The 19,353-nt window shown below is 42.8% G+C and overlaps 1 pseudogene; it reads right to left on the bottom strand.

The window, feature by feature from the left end:
* The window catches only part of LOC135507480 (transcription factor IIIB 90 kDa subunit-like), a 42,221-nt pseudogene that overhangs the window by 11,773 nt on the left and 11,095 nt on the right, over positions 1 to 19,353 (bottom strand).

Here is a 19,353-nt window from a genome sequence, read left to right as displayed (position 1 = left end):
CGGCAGTCAAGCTCTTTTGTGTTCACACAGAAAAACGTGGAAGGCGTCAGCCACTCATCAACTCAAATGTTGCTATTTTGTAGAAAGCCCTTGTTGATACTAGCCAGATGGCCAAAGCTAGACAACTACCTAGAAAGATGACTTAGAAACAATTGAATTCACTCTCCATAATACCATACTGCCAGCCCATAGCCAAATGTTTAGCTAGCTAGCTAACGTTAGCATTTTCGCAAGCTTGCACAACAGTTACACTGCACTAACTTGTCAGCTGTTTCATGGAAACTTGCTAATCCATTGTAATTTAATTATAATGTCAATACTAGCCTCTAGCGTCAAGCAATCCCGTATCCGGGAGCGTAATCATAGCCTCAAGCTCATTACCATAACGCAACATTTCCTATTCATGAAAATCGCAAATGAAATGAAATAAATATATTGAAACACAAGCTTAGCCTTTTGTGAACAACACTGTCATCTCAGATTTTCAAAATATGCTTTAACCAAAGCTACACAAGCATTTGTGTAAGAGTATTGATAGCCTAGCATAGCATTAAGCCTAGCATTCAGCAGGCAACATTTTCACAAAAACAAGAAAAGCATTCAAATAAAATCATTTACCTTTGAAGAACTTCGGATGTTTTCAATGACGAGACTCTCAGTTAGATAGCAAATGTTCATTTTTTCAAAAATATTATTTGTGTAAAAGAAATAGCTCCATTTTGTTCATCACGTTTGGCTAAGAAAAAAAAACACGAAAATGCAGTCAACACAACGGCAAACTTTTTTCCAAATTAGCTCCATAATATCGACAGAAACATGGCAAACTTTGTTTAGAATCAATCCTCAAGGTGTTTTTCACAATTCTATTCGATGAAAAATCATTCCTGGCAGCCGGTTTCTCATCCAAGGCAAACGGAAAAATACTGCAGCTGGAGATTACGTAATAATTGCGACGGAGGAGTAGTGTCTTATGGTCAATCTTCCATTGATATGCCTACAAATACGTCAGAATGCTGCAGACACCTTGGGGAAAACGTGGAAAAGGTAAGCTGACTCCTATCTCCTCCACAGCCATATAAGGAGTCATTGCCATGAGGCGGTTTCAAAAAATGCGGCACTTCCTGATTGTATTTTTATCTGGGGTTTTCAGTTCTGTGGCACTCGCAGACAATATCTTTGCAGTTTTGGAAACGTCAGAGTGTTTTCTTTCCAAAGCTGTCAATTATATGCATAGTCAAGCATCTTTTCGTGACAAAATATCTTGTTTAAAACGGGAACGTTTTTCATCCAAAAATTAAAATAGCGCCCCCTATATCCAAGAAGCTAGCTACAGTGGTTTGTTAGCTTAGTCTAAGGCACTGCACATTGCAGTGCTAGAGGTGTCACGACAGATCCAAGTTCGATCCCGGGCTGTGTCGGAGCTGAACACGACCAGGAGACCCATGAGGCTGCGCACAATTGGCCAAGCGTCGTCTGGGTTAGGGGAGGGTTTTGCTGGCTTGGATGTCCTTGTCCCATCACGCTCTAGCGACTCCTTGTGGCGGCCAGGCAAATGCGCGCTGACTTCGGTCACCAGCTGTATGGTATTTCCTCCGACGCAGCTGGCTTCCGGGTTAAGTGAGCAGTGTGTCAAGAAGCAGTGCGGCTTGGCGGGGTCGTGTTTCAGAGGACGCATGGCTCTTTACCTTCGCCTCTCCTGAGTCTGTATAGGAGTTGCAGCGATGGGACAAGACTAACTACCATTTGGATATTACAAAATTGGAGAGAAAGGGGTTTTAATTTAACAATGAATTTGATTAAAATAACGTAGCTATTTTACATACACAACAAATAAAGCCTGACATTGCGCAAGCCATTTCTACAAACATTTGAATGCTTAGGGTGACACACATCTGTACCAGATTAGGAATAAGCCTACTGCTCGTTGGTCAGCATGCGAAACTGAGGTTGTCAGGCATGCAAAATTACTTCTAGAATAATGAGTGTCAACATAATTACATGCTTACTTCGACACTGGAGGACGCAGTTGTTACAAAATAGCTATTTTCAGAAGGTAGAAAGAAAGTAATTTGAGTAACAACAAAAAATAAAAAGTGAACCGGTAATTCATAACGTTTGAATCGATTTTCTGACCAATGCATGCTACATTTGAATCGGTTTGGGGTCCCGCAGACCATATTTTATGCATTTGAACAGAGACCGATGTATTTCGGCGAATTGTTCCATCTCTAAAATTTCACTCTGCCCCTCCCCAGCACCTAGTCCTGGGCTGGCGGGAGCCTGAGGAGTTTTGGCAGAACCTCAAGTACCCCCTGATCCCAGCACAAGGCACAGCACACCCTGCATATCAATGCCATGAGCCCCAGGATTTCTTGGGCCTTTCCTTTTCCAGGGAACATTTATTTTCCAGCAGATTCCCCTCCCCCTGGAGCACTCTGGAATGCACTCTCAATCCACCACAGAAGAGAGGGAGGCAAGGAGGAGGAAGCGGAGGAATAGACCACTGTCAGATCATCAATTGTGTGGGCAAGTTAAAAACACCCCATTCTGTCCAGATCCTCAGATATGGGTAACCTGACTCGTGCTCACCCCTACCCCAATCCCCACTCCCCCGCACGGCTCAGTCTCAGGCAGCCTAACTGATGGCTCACCCCCATCCCCATTCCCCGCACGGCTCGGTCTCAGGCGGCCTGCCTGTGATGTGGTCAGATTAGATGCTACACCGCAAAACTTCACTGATATAAATAAAGAAAAGAAACATGCCCTCAGGAACAAACCCTAGCAGGTGGAGAGAGCCTTTTGAAGGTGGAGAGAAAGAGAAAGAAGAAGAGCATCGCTGAAGTTCATTGATCTCCTTGAGCCCATATTTCATTTCAGTCTTCAGAGGAGTGGGGGGAAAAAAGTGTGGTTCAGCAAATGACAGGGACCATCGGTGCTGGTGTCTGCCGTTCCTTCTCACCTGCATCCTCCTCCCCTCTCCACTCTCCACAAACAAAAGACTCTCCAGAGTTTGTGTGATCCTCAGGATGAATCAGCTAGTGACATGGTGCTGCTCACGGTGGATCACTATTACCTAGACTTCAAGACGACCTTGATGTTCCCAACAACACTGCTCCAAGCATATCAAACACAGCCTTTCCCTTAACCTGAGAACATGACAAGCCTCATCATTCTCAAAAGTTTCCATTCAGAACCAGCAATCGTATCAAATAGACTACATGGCAGCTCTGCCCTGAAGACAGCCAAACAAGAAGAGCAGAGAAAAAAAGAAGTGTAATACTCTCCATGACTGACAGGGGCAGGCCAGGCTGAGGCGAGGAGAAGTGCACCCATTAAAATGTGACCTCCCTAACCTTGACAGAGCCCAGACAGACCCTACTCCCACTCAGCCACCTGCTCCTCATGCCTGGGCCCCTGCACTGAGCCAGAGAGGGAAGGAGTGCAAGAGAGATCGAGACAGAGGGAGATGGAAAGGGAGCTAGTGAGAGATAGTACTGCTGGGGGCAGGGCATTGTGCTGGTTCATCATATTGAGCGCATCTCTAGTACTCAACCTTGGGAGACAGGGATCCACCAGGCATTACAGCCCACTTCATTATCCTTCCCAAGCCTTTAACATATCTGAATTCTGTGTGGTTATCTTTTTCTGATAAGAATCAATTTGATGAAAAGACCGTTTCAAAGGCTTCCTTGCAGACAGGCTATGCGTAGCCAATGTGATTTAAAGGATACTTATTTTTTTATCCGGATATTTTTTACCTGCAGGCTGCAATGTATTTATTTGTTGGCTTTATGTCAGCTATTTTCACATAATGGCAATAGAAGATCTGTACCATTTTCATTTAGATATCATTTTGATTAACCACATGACATTGACTTTGAGATGAAGACTTCTAAATTAAACTGTTCCACAAAAATGTGCTTATGAAAATCATAACTAGCACGCAGATCAATAGAAATTATACAATAACTTGGCACTCCAAATGGAAAAGTTTGCCGACCACTGGTGTAGCCGTTTACAGGCAAATTCAGGAGCTTAACGGCAAACAGCTGGAGGAGGAGGGTCAGGGGGACCGTTGGGAACAGGTTTTTTTCCCTTCTGGTTAGGCTATACTGATATCTGGCTACCTCTTTAGTAACATGTGGGTCTTCATTTCTAATTGCAGTGCTTAAAGCATCAGACAAGCTCAGCATAGTAGGTTTATTCAGTATAGTAGTCTTTATATATGGAAAAATACACGTTTAAAAATGTTGACCAATTGACTGGTTGAAAGAACAGTCGACTCTCGGTCAACTAATATTTTTGTTGTTGTTGGGGACTGTCCTACTTCTGACCCTATATTGCATCAAGGACATTTTGTGGTGAATGTCCTGAAAACCATCAATCTGGTGCCTTGTGTGTGTGGCATGCGTGCATGATATAACAGCCTGAGGCCGCATGGTAAACGGCTGCCGTCATCTCCACTCAGGTTGGGAGCTGCAGACACACCGTTTCCCTTCCCTCCCCAGGCCAGGGAGACGGATCATGTCCAGTCAGGATTCTATCAGATGACATGTCACAGACTATGATGCAGCATCTCACCAAGCCTAGGAAATACTACTACAGCTCTTCAGAAAACACATATTTCAGCCTGGTTTCACATTCAAAAAAGGGCTTTGTGAGACTTGCTGACAAAGTATAGTAGGCCTGTAGAGACAGAGGCTTAAAATAAATACTAGAATGTTTTTATTTCTTCCACATTTTAGTATATCTCTGTGTTGTCATCAGTCATCACCCCACCACACCATTCTCAGAGTGGCTGGCCATCCAGCCATCTGTCAAGCTGGCCCCAGTTCTACTGTACCGCCCCCAAGCATTGTAAACACCCCACATCCCGCCTCCTCACTGTGGAATTGAGGCATCCATAGCTGTCAGAGACAGAGTGTAATGACTAAACGGAGGATGGGTGTGTGTATGTGTGGGTGGAGGTTAGCTCCATCTGACCTCTCTATGATTGCCTTTTTGTTAAATGGAAGGAGGATAGAAAAGCTGTGGTGTTTACAATGGACTACATTTTTTTAAGGCTAGCTCGGGTAGGTTGGTCACATGGATAGAGTGTGGTGCTGCAGATGCAGTAAACATTTGATTCTATTCCACCTATAATAGCTTCTAAATATATATTTTAACAGCCAAAATGAATAAACGGTGTTCCCATCACTGCTCAGTTAGATCTGCTGTAAGACATTCTCACACACAGGTCATTATAAATTGGTAGGTTTAGCTAGAAGTGTCCAGAGTAGTAGTTGTAGTCTTAGAATTGGAGAGGCAGGATTTCTGCTTGGGTGAGTCTATTTACAAATGGCTTTAAGCACTGGCAGCAATGCACAACTTCATTCTTTTGGTGACTAATGGTTATCAACACTTGACAGATGTGGGGAAAACGAGGCGTGAGTTTTGTTTCTGGGCAATCAACAACTGAAATTAAAGTGCTGAGATTAGAATCGCAAAACTACCGGTAATTTACCAAAGTTACCAGAATGTTCAGAGAATAGAGGTGAAACAGAGAGAAAACGGGAAGGAAGGCAGGCTAACGTTTTATATCAGCGTCCATATTGTCCATGAGTTCGCAGTGGATAAGTCATATGGTTCAAGAGGAAATAGCCTAATTAATGAAAAAAGCATCTAAATCTACAATAGCATTTGTCAGAAACTTACTTTTCCAACTACTAACTTTTTTCACAACTGCCACTAGTTGTGCCAAAACAGACATTGACATAGAACACTTTTTATAAAAGTAAAAAAAAAAAAAATACAAAATCATGCTGAAACCCTCATATTAAAACACCAATGGTATTCACTAAGTTGATGATACTAAATATATAAAGGCCACACAGAGGGCCATAGATAATTACAGACACCTGTGTTAATCTGAAGTACCCAAAATGTAATGTGATAAAATAAAAAAACATTCAAGTTACAAAAGTTCTGAGAGTTAACTGGTAAAACATAGAAAGTCACCAGTAATACTGTATACTCTCCCTTTGCAACCCTAGCTAGATTCACTTACATTCAGAAGCCAACACTTTTAAAACAGCCCTTGCGGAGCGCTGACATTCCCAGCCCATAAAAGCAGAGCCGTTTAAAAAGTGCCAGAGGTTGACTTTGCTCAGTGAGGCAGTTAAGGTCAGCCAAAAGTCATCGATTGGATTAAGTGCCTGGATGAAAGCACTTCAATCAATGCCTGCTCTAAATGGTACAGGACAGTGCTCCCTTAAGACAAAACTATGTAGACCAGGGCCACCAGCAAACTTGTGGCGAGCAGGCATTTGCCACAGCACTTTTCAGTTAAAAAAATAAAATAAAAATAATAATAATTATTCAACCTTTTTTTAACTAGGCAAGTCAGTGAAAAACAAATTATTGTTTACAATGACGGCCTAGGAACAAGTGGGTTAACTGCCTTATTCAGGGACAGAACAACAGATTTTTACCATGTCAGCTCAGGGACTAGATCTAGCAACCTTTTAAACTCAGCAAAAATGAAACATCCTCTCACTGTCAACTGCTTTTATTTACAGCAAACTTAAGGTGTAAATATTTGTATGAACATAAGATTAAGTAACTGAGACAAACTGAACAAGTTCCACAGACATGTGACTAACATAAATGGAATAATGTGTCCCTGAACAAAGGGGGGTTGGGTCAAAATCAAAAGTCAGTCAGTATCTGGTGTGGCCACCAGCTGCATTAAGTACTGCAGTGTATCTCCTCCTCGTGGACTGTACCAGATTTGCCAGTTCTTGCTGTGAGATGTTACCCCACTCTTCCAACAAGGCACCTGCAAGTTCCTCAGCCCTCACCCTTCAATCCAACAGTTCCCAGGCGTGCTCAATTGGATTGAGATCCGGGCTCTTCGCTGGCCATGGCAGAACACTGACATTCCGGTCTTGCAGGAAATCACGCACACAACGAGCCGTATGGCGGGTGGCATTGTCATTATGGAGGGTCATGTCAGGATGAGCTTGCAGGAAGGGTACCACATGAGGGAGGAGGATGTCTTCCCTGTAACGCACAGTGTTGAGATTGCCTGCAATGACAACAAGCTCAGTCCGATGATGCTGTGACACACCGCCCCAGACCATGACGGACCCTCCACCTCCAAATCGATCCCACTTCAGAGTACAGGCCTTGGTGTAACGCTCATTCCTTCAACGATAAACGTGAATCCGACCATCACGCCTGGTGAGACAAAACCGCGACTCGTCAGTGAAGAGCACTTTTTGCCAGTCCTGTCTGGTCCAGCGACAGTGGGTTTGTGCACATCGGTGACGTTATTGCCGGTGATGTCTGGTGAGGACCTGCCTTACAACAGGCCTACAAGCCCTCAGTCCAGCCTCTCTCAGCCTATTGCGGACAGTCTGAGCACTGATGGAGGGATTGTGCGTTCCTGGTGTAACTCGGGCAGTTGTTGCCATCCTGTACCTGTCCCGCAGGTGTGATGTTCAGATGTACCGATCCTGTGGAGGTGTTGTTACACGTGGTCTGCCACTGCGAGGACGATCAGCTGTCCGTCCCGTCTCCCTGTAGTGCTATCTTAGGCGTCTCACAGTATGGACATAGCAATTTATTGCCCTGGCCACATCCGCAGACCTCATGCCTCCTTGCAGCATGCCTAAGGCACGTTCATGCACATGAGTATGGGCCCTGGGCATATATCTTTTGGTGTTTTTCAGAGTCAGTAGAAAGGCCTCTTAGTGTCCTAAGTTTCCATAACTGTGACCTTAATTGCATACCGTCTGTAAGCTGTTCGTGTCTTAACGACCATTCCACAGGTGCATGTTCATTAATTGTTTATGGTTAAATGAACATGCATGGGAAACAGTGTTTAAAGCCTTTACAATGAAGACCTATGAAGTTATGGATTTTTAAAAATTATCTTTGAAAGACAGGGTCCTGAAAAAGGGACGTTTATTTTTTTGCTGAGTTTAGTTACTGGCTCAACATTCTAACGGGGTGGCAGGTAGCCTAATGGTTAGAGCGTTAGACTTGTAACAGAAAGGTTGCAAGATTGAATCCCCGAGCTGACAAGGTAAAAATCTGTCGTTCTGCCCCTGAACAAGGCAGTAGACCCACTGTTCCTAGGCTGTCATTGAAAATAAAAATGTGTTCTCATCCGACTTGCCTAGTAAAATAAAAAATGAAATAACAACTTGGCTACCTGCCGCCTCAGTCAGTTGGGGCAGCTTTGGTTTAATAAAAATAGACGCAGAAGCTTTGAAAAAAAGACTTGCATTACCTAATGATTCATCAACTCACGCACAATTAGTAGCCTATTTGTCCTTCCCATCAGAGTGCTGCAGGTTGTGTGTGTGTAGGGTTGCACATTGAGGAATATACAGAGGTGGAAACTGTGGGAATATATGCAAATTCATATTAATACCATTTAAAATGTAGATGTTTTTTGCATTGGATATACAGTTGAAGTCGGAAGTTCACATACACTTAGGTTGGAGTCATTAAAACTAGTTTTTCAACCAATCCACAAATTTCTTGTCAACAAACTATAGTTTTGGCAAGTCGGTTAGGACATCCACTTTGTGCATGACACAAGTAATTTTTCCAACAATTGTTTACAGACAGATTATTTCACTGCATCACAATTCCAGTGGGTCAGACGTTTACATACACTAAGTTGACTGTGCCTTTAAACAGCTTGAAAAATTCCAGAAAATGATGTCATGGCTTTAGAAGCTTCTGATAGGCTAATTGACATAATTTGAGTCAAATTGGAGGTGTACCTGTGGATGTATTTCAAGGCCTACCTTCAAACTCAGTGCCTCTTTGCTTGACATCATGGGAAAATCAAAACAAATCAGCCAATATATATATTTTTTTTTTTTTGTAGACCTCCAGAAGTCAGGTTCATCCTTGGGAGCAATTTCCAAATGCCTGAAGGTACCACGTTCATCTGTACAAACAATAGTATGCAAGTATAAACACCATGGGACCACACAGCCGTCATACCGCTCAGGAAGGAGACACATTTTTTTCTCCTAGAGATGAATGTACTTTGGTGCGAAAAGTGCAAATCAATCACAGAACAACAGCAAAGGACCTTGTGAAGATGCTGGAGGAAACAGGTACAGAAGTATCTATATCCACAGTAAAATGAGTTCTATAAATCGACAGCAAGGAAGAAGCCACTGCTCCAAAACAGCCATTAAAAAGCCAGACTACGGTTTGCAACTGCACATGGGGACAAAGATGGTACTTTTTGGAGAAATGTCCTCTGGTCTGATGAAACAAAAATAGAACAGTTTGGCCATAATGACCATCGTTATGTTTGGAGGAAAAAGGGGAAGGCTTGCAAGCCGAAGAACACCATCCCAACCGTGAAGCACAGGGGTGGCAGCATCATGTTGTGGGGGTGCTTTGCTACAGGAGGGACTGGTGCACTTCACAAAATAGATGGCATCATGAGGCAAGAAAATTATCTGGCTATATTGAAGCAACAGCTCAAGACATCAGTCAGGAAGTTAAAGCTTGGTCGCAAATGGGTCTTCCAAATGGACAATGACCCCAAGCATGCTTCCAAAGTTGTTGCAAAATGGCTTAAGGACAACAAAGTCAAGGTATTGGAGTGGCCATCACAAAGCCCTAACCTCAACCTTATGGAACATTTGTGGGCAGAACAGAAAAAGCATGTGCGAGCAAGGAGGCCTACAAACCTGGCTCAGTTACACCAGCTCTGTCAGGAGGAATGGGCCAAAATTCACCCAACTTATTGTGGGAAGCTTCTGGAAGGCTACCCGAAATGTTTGACCCAAGTTAAACAATTTAAAGGCAATGCTACCGAATACTAATTGAGTGTATGTAAACTTCTGACCCAATGGGAATGTGATGAAAGAAATAAAAGCTGAAATAAATCACTCTTTACTATTATTCTGACATTTCACATTCTTAAAATAAAGTGGTGATACTAACTGACCTAAATCAAGGAATTTTTACTAGGATTAAATGTCAGGAATTGTGAAAACCTGAGTTTAAATGTACTTAGCTAAGGCGTATGTAAACTTCCGACTTCAACTGTATTTACCACATCATATGAGGACAGAAAGATAAACGTTTTACTTTATCATAAGTAGACATAATTGCAAATGATTAAATCCTTCCAATAGAAATAAAACAATTTAGTTATGAATTGAAATTTAAATGAATGAGTTGACTCTTCACATGGGGTGATTTCACTGAACAACAAAAGGGAATATTGAATGATCCGCAATGAGCCATCGCATTGCCCAAAAACATTTTCAACATACATCTGTAAAATGATATTCTAGATCTAGAAACTAAAGCTTTGGTTGTCTTCCTCTCAGGCTTCCATGTCTTCTCCCTGGACCTCCTCAATGTCCACCTCTTGAACATCAGACTTAGGTGGTCCAAGGTCATTGATGACTGTCTTCAGCTCATCTGCAATGTAGAGACAGGTGTGTCTGTTGTCCCTTGCCTGTGCTCTTGTAGAATACTGGTTGAGGAGTGGAGATGTGGTTAATTATTCCTTGCCCACGAACATTCGACCACCCATCAAAGATGATTGCAATACAGTCTGCTTTCGCTATGATTTGCTTGACCTTCACTTGAACTCTGCATCCAGCAACTGAGTAGATAAAGCATGTCTGGTTGGAGGGGTGTATGCTGGGCAAAGAACATTCAGAAATCTCTTCCAATACACATTGCCTGTGAGCATCAGAGGTGAACCAGTTGCATGCACAGCTCGTGCAAGACATTCATCAGCCTTTCTCTAACTACGTTCCTCCGTTGAGTCAAAAAAAACTTCTGATTCCAGGAGCACCATGAGCTGTTGCGATCGATAAGGTGTCCGATTCATCATTTTCACTTTGAATAGAAGTAGAGGGTTTTTTCAGTCTGCTGAACTGTAGCCTCCCTACAGTATGTGCACTGTCCCATCTGGCCAGTGGGAATTAAGCGGTAACGTTAGGCATTTCTAACCTAAGCCAATTCATTTGTGTTGAGAAAATGTGAATGTGATCAAATTTGGTTAATATTCAAACTTAGGTTTGCTAGGCTACCTAGGTCTTTGCAATCCAATAGTCTAGACTGTGTTAACTTTTTAATTACAGATGCATAGGTCTACATGATGCAACCCTGCATAAAGCAAGCTCAGCCATGATAATTATAGTTTCAAGTCGCAGTTGGGTCATTCCACCAAATTGGGTGCTTTTTGATTAACATTTTGTTTCACCCAATTTTAACATGGTCATAAAAAGCAAAAATGTTCATCTTAATAAAACATGTGGTTTTCCCATCTCAAGATGGGGTTGACGTGTTATGATCAACCCACTCAGTTTTCCAAAATAAAACACCAGAAAATGGCAAAATAAATAAATAAGAGTAAAACAAGCTCACCTGCCTTTTACACGAGGACTTGACTATAAGATGTTTAATGTTTCTTTTGATTTTTTTTAAAGGAATAGTTTCACCATATTAAAACGAGAGTTCAGTTCATGTAACAGCATTGACCTTAAAATTTGAATATTTGTTCTCCATCAAATAAATAAATCTTCAGAAATGACTGTGATGGTGTAAACATGGAGAAATGTTGGGGTTTACACAGGTTAAAATCTTCCTACAGAGTGCAGGGGAACCTGTCAAACGCAGTCTTTATTCATAAAAATAAATAAATAAGTGATTTACTGCACTTTCCATGTGGTCTATATTAAAAGTGCACTTCATTTAATATATCGGCTTTTCAATAGTTGTGCACAATCTCTACTTAAAATATCAAAGGGACGCAAAAGGCACTCATTTGTGGAACAACCTAGTTGTCTCTGTAACGGAATCCCCTCAGTTAGTCTAGTTTTAAATAGAATTCATAAGTCCAAGGCTGCTGCAGTTTGACAGGGGTTTCATCCTGCCTTGGTCCAGGATTTTAAAAAAACTATGTGACCTGGTTAGAAACCCTGATCCCATCATCATAGCCCATATTAAAACCATTTGACAACTAATTCAGGGTTCGTACAGACATTGGCAAGTTGGAATTTAAATTATCATTACATTCTAAATTGTCAGAATAATGTGGACATTTCATGAGTAAATAGATTGGATTCATGATTGGTGATTTTCCTACCTGTAGATGTGGCCGATCCAAGCACACACAGTATCTACGGTGCATTCGGAAAGTATTCAGACCGCTTCACTTTTTCCACATTTTGTTACGTTACAGCCTTATTCTAAAATGTATTAAATTATTTTCCCCCCTCAAACTACACACACACACACACACACACACACACACACACACACACACACACACACACACACACACACACACACACACACACACACACACACACACAACCCCATAATGACAAAGCAAAAACAGGTTTTAAAATAACAGAAATACCTTATGTACATATGTATTCAGACCCTTTGCTATGAGACTTGAAATTGAACTCAGGTGCATCCTGTTTCCATTGATCATCCTTGAGATGTTTCTACAACTTGGAGTCCATCTGTGCTAAATTCAATTGATTGGACATGATTTGGAAAGGCACACACTTGTCTATATAAGGTCCCACAGTTGACAGTGCATGTCAAAGCAAAAACAAAGCCTTCCTAAAGTTGGCCGCCAGGCCAAACTGAGCAATCGGGGGAGAAGGGCCTTGGTCAGGGAGGTGACCAAGAACCCGATGGTCACTGACAGAGTTCCAGAGTTTTTCTGTGGAGATGGGAGAACCTTCCAGAAGGACAACCATATTTGCAGCACTCCACCAATAATGACGTTATTGTAGAGTGGCCAGACGGAAGCCACTCCTCTGTAAAAGGCACAATAGCCTGCTTGGAGTTTGCCAAAAGGCAACTAAAGGCCTCTCAAACCATGAAACAAAATTCTCTGTTCTGATGAAACCAATATTGAACTATTTGGCCTGAATGCTATGCGTCACATCTGCAGGAAACCTGGCACCATCCCTATGGTGAAGCATGGTAGTGGCAGAATCATGTTGTGGGGATGTTTTTCAGCAGCAGGGACTGGGATCGAGGGAAAGTTGAACGGAGAAAAGTACAGAGAGATCCTTGATGAAAACCTGATCCGGAGCGCTCAGGACCTCAGACTGGGGACAAGGTTCACCTTCCAACAGGACAACAACCCTAACCACACAGCCAAGACAACGCAGGAGTGGCTTCAGGGCAAGTCTCTGAATGTCCTTGAGTGGCCCAGCCAGAGCCCGGACTTGAACTCGATCGAACATCTCTGGAGAGACCTGAAAATAGCTGTGCAGCGAGGCTCCCCATCCAACCTGACAGAGCTTGAGAGGATCTGCAAAGAATGGGAGAAACTCCCCAAATATAGCTGTACCAAGCTTGTAGCATCATACCCAAGAAGTCTCAAGGCTGTAATCTCTGCAAAATGTGCTTCAAAAAGTACTGTCTGAATACTTATGCATGTGATCTTTTTTTGTATACATTTTCTAACATTTCAAAATAACAATTGCAATGAGTTTTCAACCACCAAATTGAGGAAATGATTTTCAGGGGCTCCAAATTCAAGTACTTCAAGCACTTCTAGCACCTTGAGCGAACCCTGTGATTAATCACTGTCATACCCTACACAGGGATTGACATTAAGGTCTGAAAAGCACTTGACCATCAGGCAAGTCAGAAGTATTTTTTGGCTGCCCAAAATGATGGTTACTTGCCCAAAAATGTGATAAGTTGTTTACACGCAGAAATGCCACAACTTATCGGTCACTTAATTACACAACAGGGAGGAATTAAGCTTTCGTTCTATTTTAAATATTGAATCACAGCTCAAGCGCAATAGGATAGTGGCTTGCAAGCTGCTCATCCTGAGCAAACTTAGGCTTTCAGTGTAGTAGGTAAAAGACATACAGCTTTAGTGACACCCCAGGGTAGGACTTTATTAAGACTCTCACACATAGCACCAAATGTGACATCTGACCACCAACATTTTTCACATGATTCTAAAATTGGTACGCACGTTCAGAGGTGCTAAGTAATCTTGGCCAGCAAACGCAATTGGTGAGCACTTAGGTCACTGGAATTATTTGCAGTTTTATTATTTTCAAGTATAACATTTTTTTTAATCACCTGCCTTAATGGGGTAACCACAGAGCAGGGTCAACTTGCCCAGTTGTCATAAATTGTCCGCCTTTCACTTTAAAAATGGGAATAACGGTAACCAGAAAACAATATCACCAGGGGAAACTTTAGAGCGGGCTCAAGTTGCCCGACCGCTCAGTTCAGTTTGCACCAGGCAATAGGGCAACCCTCAATGTCTCTTCTACAACTTAGGTTCCGGAATTTTAACTGGTTACCATCAGGATATAGACATCAGGCTGCCGAGTCACAAATCTTCGCTAAAACTGGCTGCTCTCTCCTGACTCAAGTGTAAAGTGTAAGTGTAGAGACTAAGGAATCTAGACTAGAGGAACACTTCAAATTGTAACAATCTTTCCAGCCATGCCTCTGGTTTCCACCTTTCAATACAGGCTTGACGGATGGATGACAGATTGAGTGGACTAAAACAATCTTTAGTGTCTTAAACGCACGAACAGGCTCTCAAAGGACCCCCTCCCCCCTTAAGTAGTGCCCAAACCAACAGTGCACGAAAACAGAACAGAACACACACACACACAGGGGATGAAAGACACCACACTAATGACAAGGTACTACTCTGTCCACTTAATGCTTTAAAGATTGAGCTGGGGAGCCCTTGAACCTCTGCCCCTCCCAATCCCACCACAATTAGCCAGGCCTGAGAGACTTCTGGCAGCCTGCCATCTTCAAGCGATACAGCTCCAAATGAAAACAAGAGGCACACACACACACCAACACTGGTTTCCTTTAATTATCCTCTCACTACGAGATCAGCCACATGTTAAAAGAGCAGCATATTAAAAGCCTAACATAAAAACGAGTCAAAATGTAGGCTAATACAGATTTTTCCCATTCCGGACATGGAGGATGAGATCCACATGACAAATGTACAACAACAAACTAACGTCAGTCAATAAAACCTTTTGATCTGTTAATTTGAAAGAATATGTTTCAAGACGATTTTGATCACGGAAGGGTGCGACTTTTAAAACGAACCCCATCTTATAATCCATTCTTCTGACAATAGAAGGTCAAGATGACGTTTCTGTCTTAGTGGCCGCACACTAACCCATCCCCTCCTTCAACTAACACTTCACCTTTCACCTTCTCTCTACACTCCCCAGATGCCCACTCCCATGAAAATCAATCCCCTTCACCACATCAGAGAGAGTCAACATACTCCTCATCTCTCACACCTATGAAAACCCCCACATCTTGACATTTCTAGAAATGGAAGATAGGGTGAAGTGAGTGACAGTGGAATATCAAAATGAGAAAGTAGCAGTAAGGAATATTTCCTATGCAACAAACAGTATATATATATATATATATATAAAAAAACATCTACAGAAAAGGCATCTGCATGCTTCCCAGCCGAAACAGTTCGGAAGAGTTTGTGCATATATTATGATGCGAGCACACTTGTTCGGTTCACCAAGCCGACTTCGGCTAGCCGCCAGCCGAACTGAAGCATACGGACGCCTTAAGCGACAGGTTTGCTCACCGTTCTCCTTCTCCTCTTCGGGGGACTTGCTGATGGACTCTGGGAGGCCCAGGCTGGCTGCGGTGGGCATGGGCCCTAGGAGGGAGACCAGCGATGGGCCTCTGTGTGGAGGTCTTTCCTCGTGCCTCTCCATACCCTTCCTCTTCCTCTCCAGGGAGAACCTGGTCACACAGGTCCTTGTTGAAGTGCTGGGCCACAGATTTCAGCTCCTCGTCCTCCCTCTCCTGCCAGCCAGGAAGAGATATTTCATCATCATCATCATTATCCTCTTTTTCCAGGGGATCTAGGAGGGGGAGAAAAAGAACAAGTTTCGTCATGAAACTGACGGCTAAATTATCTGACATGATGCAGAAAATTATTTCCTCAATAATCCTATGGTACTATTAAGCTGTCAAAGTATCATCATGATGACAGCCCTCTTAGTGTTGATAAAAGCCCAGTGTGTGTGTTAAAATTTGGACTCCCAGCCCAGGCAGAGGAGCAACAGGCCTGCCAGTCAGACAGCCAGAGGCCTCCCCTGCTCAAGGCCATGCAGTGGACAAAAATGCAACACAACCAGCTAGAGGGGTGCAGATGGTTAGAGAGTTTAGCCCATTACAGTTTGACAGCAAAGGTGCGTCATAACATTCTCATTTGCACTTTGGGTGAACATCAAATTTGGTCACCTAAAAAAAAAATGTCTGTGTATTTAGAGAAGTTTCAGGCTCTAGCGACAATAGACTGGCAGAATACGGAGATATTCCCTCCTCCACAGGGGGTTCTAGCTGGAGGACTGGCATGGCTGGCGAGCGCAGCAGGACCCATCTGTGCCGTACCTGTTTTTGCATAGGACCCATACATCACTCTCAACTTGGGCCGGCTCTGCTCGATCTCAATCTCATCCTGGTATTCATGGATCTCGCCTGTTGCGATAAAACCCAAACAACTCTGCTGACTCCACTCTAACTTTATACTCTTTGGAACTTTATTAAGAGTTTAGTTCAAACTTGACTAGACACGGATCATAATGGTACCTTGAACATCACCAATCTTCTTCTCCAATTCTTCCTCAAGCTAGAAGAAAAAAAAGACCAGTATGTGAATGAAAAAAAGACAACCGTACCACATTGGGACAAAACAGAGGTTAAAAGATGGGACAAGATAAATAAACAAGGGCGTTACAGTTGTATCCTCTCGGCAGTTCCTCCTCACCAGTTTCATTCTTTTATTCCTCTGGCCAGCGATGAAAGAGGGCGGGTCACATTCCTGGTCGAGATCCACTTTTATGAACTCCTTAATGGTCAGCTGACTGTTGGGCGTGTCCTCAAACTCATTCAACCTGAACCATGAGAAAGAATAGTGTTAGTGTACTCCTCATAGAGATTAGTGAGAACACGCAAGGCTAATCAGATTTCCTTTGGAGGATGCTGTAATGTGCTTCTCAAGCAGCTCTCACCTCTTTCTTAGTGTGGCCTCACACACCTTCACTACACTGATGATTTCTTTGATGGTATGGCGGAACTTGTGCATGCGAGCAGCGACCAACAGGGCTGAGAACACAAACAAACGCACAGGTGAAACACACTATCCATCCCACACACCTTGCCAACACTTATATTTACAAATGTACACACCAAATGTTGTGTAATATTCATGTAATAACGTCATAATACCCTATTAATGATAATCTAAGTCATTAGATAAATCATCAATTCAGTTTTACAGTAACCCATGCTACTGTGCATGGAGTCAGTTACAAAACGTAATGTCTGTTTAAAGACGGATGTACGATTCCGTTTTTACACAAGCAGTTTGAATCATCTGACGTTCTAGTAGCTGGCTTTTAGCAATCCCGCAGTCTCGCTCACACATTCACTTCCTATTGAGTAAGAAGCTCATCTAAACTTTTCCATCCTTCATGTAAGCGAATCCTCTCAATGATTAATGATAAGCAATTAATTATTCAGATATTGCAGCTGCAGAGGAGAGAAAGGGAGAAAAGTGAAAATAGGAGCGTAAATGTCCACATGCCCGGGGAAGTTGGCTCTTCAGTTTCAAGATGTCTTGCCAGCAATACATCCGAGCAGGGTTCTGTTCAGGTCCAGTAAGTAGGGAACAGACTGCAGTATACACTGACGCTGATTGGAGCCTGTGGTTACTTATGAGCATTACTTGTGATTAGTGGTCACCTATTGACAAAGGTCACCTGTGATTGTAGCAAATTCTGACTTAGGATTACAGTTCTCTGTAGTGTGGGATACCAGTGGACATGGTTCCCCTGTGGTTTCTGTTATTTATGATGAGGGTTAGCCTACCTGTGATTGTGGTGCTAACGTGTGGTGTGATTTAACTGTTGCTCATGGTTACCTGCGCCACACAGTCCTGATGGCCTCCGTCCAGTGTGAATCCAGTCCCTCTTCATCCTCTGCAGCTGTCGCAGTGCTGTCATGGACACCTCATGGTTTTTCTCCCCAAACTCCAGCATGTGAGCAATGCAAGGGATGTACAGGCAGGGGTCTAGAATGAGAATGATACACTCTTCAAGTTCCAACCAAGACAAGCAATATTAATATGCTAATATATACATTGCAGATGTCTCAATGATATACAGGGTTTACAACTCTGTGTAGACTACATTGATCAGAAAGTGGTATGTCTTCTTTAATGAAAATATAATAAGTACTGGATATCGTCATACCATTCCCAGTGGATCACATTGTGACCAATAAGAACAAATAGTTACACTTAGTTGTGTTGGATCAAATGATCTCTTAGTGTACAGTTGGGATAGAGAAAGCATGGTGTCAAAATTGTAGGTGCACCCATGCAGCTGGGGATCCGAAGTGCCCTGTGAGAGAAAGACCGCCAGAGTTCAGGTGGGGCAGAAAGTTTCCTATGCTCAGGCGGTGAAGAGAGTAGAGGATAGCCCAAAGGTGAGTGATTTGACAGGGAGATAAACAGCAGGTAAATAAGTCATTTTAGTACAGAAGATCTACAGGAAGTTGAGAGAAGGGGTTCCATTCTCCCAGGCAGATGGATGGGATCATTCAGGGCCGAAGTACTGGGATGGTGTGGTGGGTGTTTGTGGATAGTGTTTAGTAATAGGGTTAGATGACTGTGCAATTTTCCCTATTCCCCTTTTGTTTGTGACCAAAATGTGCAGTCCGCACCCCAACCTACGTCTAGTCTGACAACATTTTACATCAAGAAGACAAATTATCCCTTTGGCAGCAGCAAAGCCCTCTGACTGGTAATAGGATATGGCCAGACCCCAACCCCTGTCCCTAACCAACCTCTTCGAATCTAACATGGCTGCTGGGCTGGCTCTGTTCAAGTTAATGAGGTAAACTTCAGGAACTATCCCCTCTATGATCTAACGCGCCCACATTCACCCAAGGTAAACACCAGTGTGGTCTCGCGCGCTCAGATTTTGCACGTGCCATGCATCCAATAACAAAGAAAAAAAGTGGTGCGGCTGATGTTAACTCAGCAATACAAAAAAGGAAATAAAGGTTAAAGCTCAACTAATTTTGCGACATCCCAAACTTTGTCTACTTTCTGACGAGTGGAGCTATTACACAACTAAATCAATCGGATATGACATGAACAGTTTAAAGCAAAATTACACAGTGATTACACAAACTATAATCAGTTATTTTAAAAAAAGAAGTAGGCTATTATTACATCAGAAACAATGACCGGGTTATTTTCACTGTAACAGTTTATATCAGTCGGACGCTGCAGGTAATTTG

The sequence above is a fragment of the Oncorhynchus masou genome, chromosome 21, assembly GCF_036934945.1.
Source record: "Oncorhynchus masou masou isolate Uvic2021 chromosome 21, UVic_Omas_1.1, whole genome shotgun sequence".
Lineage (NCBI taxonomy): Eukaryota > Metazoa > Chordata > Actinopteri > Salmoniformes > Salmonidae > Oncorhynchus > Oncorhynchus masou.
Note: the sequence above shows the minus strand (reverse complement) of the source record. Positions and strands in the feature narration are given on the sequence as shown.